We start from the raw sequence: 6,681 nt of genomic DNA, 5'->3' as shown, positions 1-6,681 counted from the left end.
TACCAACCAACAATACTCCTTTGTCGCTATCAGCATTTGTACTTTCTCCTATTCTCTTGACTTACTTCTTTATCTTACTTCTTGTTCATTGTCGATCTTCATAGGTAATCAATCTTCTTAGGCACCATTCATGTTTTTGGTTGTTCTTCGCTCAAATTTGACTTTATGTTCATTCAAAGTATGGGAAAAAATGTTAGAGTTTACTCTTTCAGTTTTAAAGTATACATATTTGTAGGTAAATTATTATTTTACAAAAATATTATGTGATTTGAAGGTTTTGTACCAAAGCTATGGTTTTTGGCTTTAGGTTTGAATATGATTATTGTTTTGATGATTGAGTTGTGAATATGCTTGAGATTGAAGATAGTTGAAACTTATTTGCATGAAACTGAATTACTTTCTAATTGATTTGGGAAATATTGTTAAAATACTGACGCATTTTGTCACTTGGTGTAAGTTACCTAATTGGCATAATTTTATGCCAAGGGGATAAATAATTAGGTATGAATTGATTTAGCTTTATTTGGGGGGTGTAAGTGCAAGAATTTAAAGATTTAAGGGTTATTTGTAATTTTTCACATAGCACATAAATATACCAACTAAATAAAAACTTGAGTTTTGAACTAATTTGACATGTTAGGGTAGATAGTTGTAAACATTTTATGTCTAGAAGAGATGAAATAAAAGGTCAATTATAATTATATCAAAACATAGGGTACTCGATTTTACTAATAAAACAAACATTTGGCATAAAGATATGCCAATTGTGTAAAATCTTTTTGTTTAGAATTGATTTGGTGTAGTTGGAGGTAATTGTAAACATTTTATGTTAAGAGGTGGGTAAAAGGGGGTAACTTTTACCAATATAACAAGTATGATGAAGCTGATCTCCCACCCAAATGATTCATAACCACCTATATATTATCTTCATCTCCATTGTATGGACATGAGAAAAATGATGGCCTACCACATCAAGTGATTTAGTGTTTGAAGAATCAATTGTATATATTATTTTTACTTCTATGTAGCAGATGTTGGTGAGCCAAGAGCAACTATTTCATAGGCTCATTGTCGTGGTGCAATCATGTATCAATGCTTATATCAATGGGGTAGAAGATCAAATGAGTTGGATAGAGCAGTTCATCGATGATTTACAAAAAGTTATGAGTGTATCTTGCATGGTAAGGAAACCACTTACCTAAAGCCCTTATGTTATTCCCTACAACAAAAACCTAAGCGAAGGACTAAGACATCAGGATTATTAAAATTAAAAAGCAACTACTACTCATTTGAATAGGTCTCTCGCATTTCATACCATGATGGATGCAACATTGGTAGATTGGTATGATGATGCATGCAATTGAAAAATAATAGTAGAACATTGTAATTGTTTGTTGACAAAGTAAAGTTGACTTTCAATCACTTTTGTTGATACTTGGATTGTGATTGATAGACACTGTAAGTTTGAATTACATCGTTGTTAGATTTTTATTCAATAAGGTTCTATTTTTGGTATAATTTCATTTAGGCCTTTTGAAACATAACTTACAAGAATTTTTATGGCTCATATAATATTAAGATTTTATTTTATTGAGTATAATATTATTTATTTGATAAAATAAATTAACACAAGATTTTCGATATCGAAATTCTATTAGCTAATATAAAGATATGACTTCTTATGATAAAAAGATATGACTCTTCATGATAAAAAAGGAGGTGATTTTTTATGATTAAAAAAAAACAACTTTTTGCTAATGAAAATATGTGACTTTTGATGGAAAGTCACTATTAATTTTATAAATAGGAGTTGATCCTCTCTCTATCCCTTAACACACATTTTCTCACAACACTTACATTATAACACACTTACATATTTTATTACACACCCAACACACTAATAGTAACAACTTATATATAAAAAAAAACTTTAAGTTATTTTTATCCATCATTAAGTCAAGGGGTCAAATGAGAGAAATCAATATCCTCTAAATTTCTGCATAAATTCTCTTTATGAGTGATATGTTATAAAATATGAAGAATCAAGGTATATTTTTCTATCATCATTTAACGTGAAAAACATTAAGTTTAAGATTTATGTGCATGATAATTGTTTCTTTACAAATGTAAGAATGACTTACATTATGGGCATAATTAATTGTTTTTTTTATGTATATAATAATTACTTACATTATGAGTATAATAGTTTAATATTTAATTTTTTTTTTCTTAACGTAATTATGTTTTACATTATTGATAGTTCAATGTCATGAATATAATTATAATTTATATGAATTATAGTTTAATATTTAACTGTTTCCACTTAAGATAATTATTAATAACTTATATAACCAACACTTGTATAGGTTAATGATCACTCAAAATTGGATAATCATTGACTATATTTTCATCAAAATCTTTTTAAGGTCCACTAGTGATAAACTCCATGTGGGAATGAAGTATAAAAAGCCCAACATTCAGTGGTTGGAAATGGACCAGTATTTCATGCCCTAGAGTTTAGTGGATTAGGTAAACTGATAACATATTTATAACTATTTCAATAAGTTCTATATTTATCTAACTAGGTATTAAAAAATAAATCTTTGTTTATAGACTCTTAAAAAAGCCTTGGGTATGTGGAGAAATTGACTTTGGTTTGATAATCTATCACTGTATATGACTTGATGAAAGTTTGCACCAAACACCAGGGGTGGACCCATGAGGGGTCAAGGATGGTCATCTAACCCCTTTTGAGTTTGAAAATTTTGAATTGTCTTCTTTATACAAAAAATGAGTATTTTAATATACTTTTAGTTTTGAAAAATTACTAGTTTGATATATTTAAAATATCAAAATAATCTCTAAAATTTTACACTAACCCTTATTAGATTTCATCATTTCATATTAACCCCTTATATTATTCTTTAATTCAATTTTGACCCCTCTATAGTATATCTTTGGGTCCATCATTGCCAAACACCTTCACAAATTTGCAAAGTTTATGCTTCACGGTCATCTACCTTGTTAGACTACTTACATTCATTTTATACAAAAACGATATTCATTTTATAATTTATTACAATCTTTTGTATATAGACTATCCAATTATGGAGTTACATCAATCAACAGTTTTCGAACATGATCCAAGATCATTATGTGAAGAACCATAGTTTATAGTTATCCTCTATCGTATTTCACTGTCTTATGTACGTAACCAAGTAACCTCATCAGTCATTTTTATCAATATTGCAACAATAATAGATAAAATATATAAGATGATTTGATTTAAAATATGATTTATCATTGAAAAAAGAAAAATAAAAAACACTTAGTAGTAAAATTTCTTTCCCCTCTATTAGTCTAAAATTTTTGCTCTTAACTCTATCATAACTCCTATAACCCTAAGATATTTACCATTACTATAACACCCATCTTCAAATGAATATATACCCTTCGAAGAGAATACATATATGAAGATTGTACTAACTTAGTTTTTATGAAATCATGACATTTTAAATATCAATGCAATGGAAAATAACTTAATATCAATAAATAAGCATGAAATCAATACTTATTAAAAATGCATGCAAAAGGCGTCTGAATAAAAACAAGAATAAAACTATGCATACATATTTTTTATACATAATTTAGGTACATAAATCACATGTCATTATGTGATTGGATTATTTTGAATTAAAGATAAAGAAATACTCAATCACATGATAACACATTATCTATATACTCAAATTGTATATCAAAATTATATATACATAACATTGCTCTAAAAACAAATCTATAAATAGTCTTAAACCAAACATAGTAAATGTGCTTACGTTAATGATCTCAAAATACATAAAACAAAAAACAAGAATAATTTCATATCCCTCCTTATGCATCTAACTCAACTAACACTTGCTCCTTTTGCAGTCTCATTACTCATTTCCTACCTTCAAAACAATCAAAACAAATACATGAATGCTAAACACTTAGTAAATTGATGGCCTATCAAGTAACATCACATGCAAGTAGCCCATATTATAATCTTATTGTTCCTTTCTCTTTCTAACTAATATATTCATGAACACGACTCAACTTATCATAACATATCTCTCTTGTCCCTTCTCTTGATAACCATACACTTAAACTCATCTCATTAGTGTATTATTGCACACAATTAAGTCGTTAGGACATTTTTGCATCTTTCATGCACATGTGCTCATAACAGTTTTATTTACTAATGTTGGGTTTTCTCCTCTTCTAAACCATGATAATCTAATAACTTTTGCTCATAAATAGCCATATGTCTTACATACAAGACATTCATGACATTAAATTTACTTTCTTGCCCTCGAGCGATCATTTATATTTCATAAATGATTCACCATGCGCAACATATTATAAACTCTTATATTAAATTTTAATGGATTTAAATATGCAAAATAAACAAAATACTATTAGCATGTACTTGTGGGTGTTACAATTATCTCCAAATACCAAATGAGTTTATACGTGAGATTTTATGTTGTTTTTGCATCCATGTGCCAAGACATGAAATTCAAATACCCCCACGTTTTAACATCATTACCATTTACCCCCTATTGGTGTGGTAATTTTGCAATTACACTCCAACATGCCAAATCAGTTTAAAACCCCAAGACTCTACACACTTGGTATACGTATGTGCCAAGTGGAAAATTTCCTTAACCACCAATATTTTAAATTTTGTGCTGACCCTCCCAAAATAACAAATTAGTTCACACATGAATGTTTATCTAATTGACATACAACTGCATCAATCTGGTAACTTACACCAACTGTTGAAATGCTTAGTATTTCACCTATGTTTCCTAAATTCAATTTCATGCAATATGTCCCTATTATCGTCAATCCTAACCACATTCACAACTTCATTACCAAAATAATAATTAAATTAAAAAAATTATCTCCCTAACTGTGTTTAAAACCTTAAATTTATGAATAATTGCATTAAAATAAGTATTATCCATGAATTTCATGTTTTAGAAGTGGGTTTACACATTTTGAGTAAAGAATCAACTTGATACCTGGGTGTAATGCTCTTTTTCACTGGATTTTGTGTTTTCAAAGTGGGATTTTGCAAAGGAGATATAGAGATGGATAGGGTTAACTAATTAGGGTTTTGTTAAAAGGATAATGATGAAAGCAAAATTATATTGAATTAAGCTAGTTGATTACATTAAAATTATGTTTAATTAAATTAGTTAGTTATATTGTTATAAATTTAAAGTTTTTTTTTTTAATGAAGAATCTCACTCGAATCGGTTTGCACTTTTATGGGATCGACCAACCACACCACATAGAACAAACCCTGTGTTCAGTGACATATTATAAATTTAAAGTTGTTACCTATATTTGTATTTAAGCTTAAAATATGATTAATTTAATTAATTTCTCTCTTTTTTTTTCTTTAGTATTGTTATTTAACTATAGAAATATTTTAAAATTTGTAAAGGTTAGACAACTTCCTATTTTAATAGATACAGGACAAATTGTTGAGTGGCTGAATTAGCCTAAGCTGTTGATTGATAATTTTCTGTAATTTGATTGATGAAAGCTAACATATTTTTCTAACCCACAGGATTAATAACTTAATGCTTAGTTTTTATCCGACGAATATGCAAATTATCTAACTATTACAGCTTAATATCTTCCACATCAATAAATCCAAACGCAAACTATATTGGTCTTCTTTCTAAAGGTTTAAGCCAATTATAATTTTGATTTTTTGTTTCTAAAATTATATATCAATTCCGGAAGACAATTAAAATTTCATGAATCAGATTGGAAGAAGCAAATTCAAATTCTCTAATTTTCAGCATTTGATGAGTCAAGTGACTAACTTTTCTAAATTTTGAGAATGGATTAAGTCTATTGTATAACAATAGTAAATAAAAGGCCAAATGAGCATTTCCTATCCAAGTTTTGATGTATTCTTAAAGTCATATTCACGAGGTTTAAAAAACTCAAAGTCTTACCAATAGATCAACTGGGGTTAAAATTTTCTATTAACGACAGAAAAAATCGGCCCTTTACTAATAATATTAAAAAAATATCAAATTTGTTATATTCCCCTCTTAAATTTTACAAACTAAAAATTCTATCCCTACCTAATGTTTTCAAACTTTGAAAAGTAACATTCCCTCTCTCCCCCCCCCCCCCCCCCCCCCCCCCCCCCGCTTCAAAACATAGGGTTTTTTCTTCTTCCCTCCTATCACTATCTCCGATACCAATTATCTCTCCTCTCCACTCTAAAACATTGGTCAATGTCTCTCCTCTCTAGATCTCTTCATCTCTAATAAAGAGATTGGAATTTTTATCAGGGACAAAGAGATTTGGAGATGTCTTCGTTGGGATGAAGAGACAATCTCAAGAGTGTTAGCATTTGTTTTCACAGAAATCAGCTAGGCCGATGAAATGAATAAGATATATCACAAACTTTTTTCACTGGTACAACAATAATTGTTCAAATACACGAGGAGAAGGGGTTTATCCTGTCTATTCTTCACTTACCAATTTTCAATCTAACAACTTGATTACATCAATTTTTGGTAGAACCTGAGCATGCAACGAAAAAAGGTTGTTTATGGGCATGGTCAATAGTTAAAAGGCTTCGATATGTCAGTTATTATGAAAGTAGTAAAT

This window comes from Mangifera indica, chromosome 11 (assembly GCF_011075055.1).
Source record: "Mangifera indica cultivar Alphonso chromosome 11, CATAS_Mindica_2.1, whole genome shotgun sequence".
Taxonomy (NCBI): domain Eukaryota; kingdom Viridiplantae; phylum Streptophyta; class Magnoliopsida; order Sapindales; family Anacardiaceae; genus Mangifera; species Mangifera indica.
The sequence above is the reverse complement of the archived record's forward strand: the minus strand, read 5'-3'. Positions refer to the sequence as shown.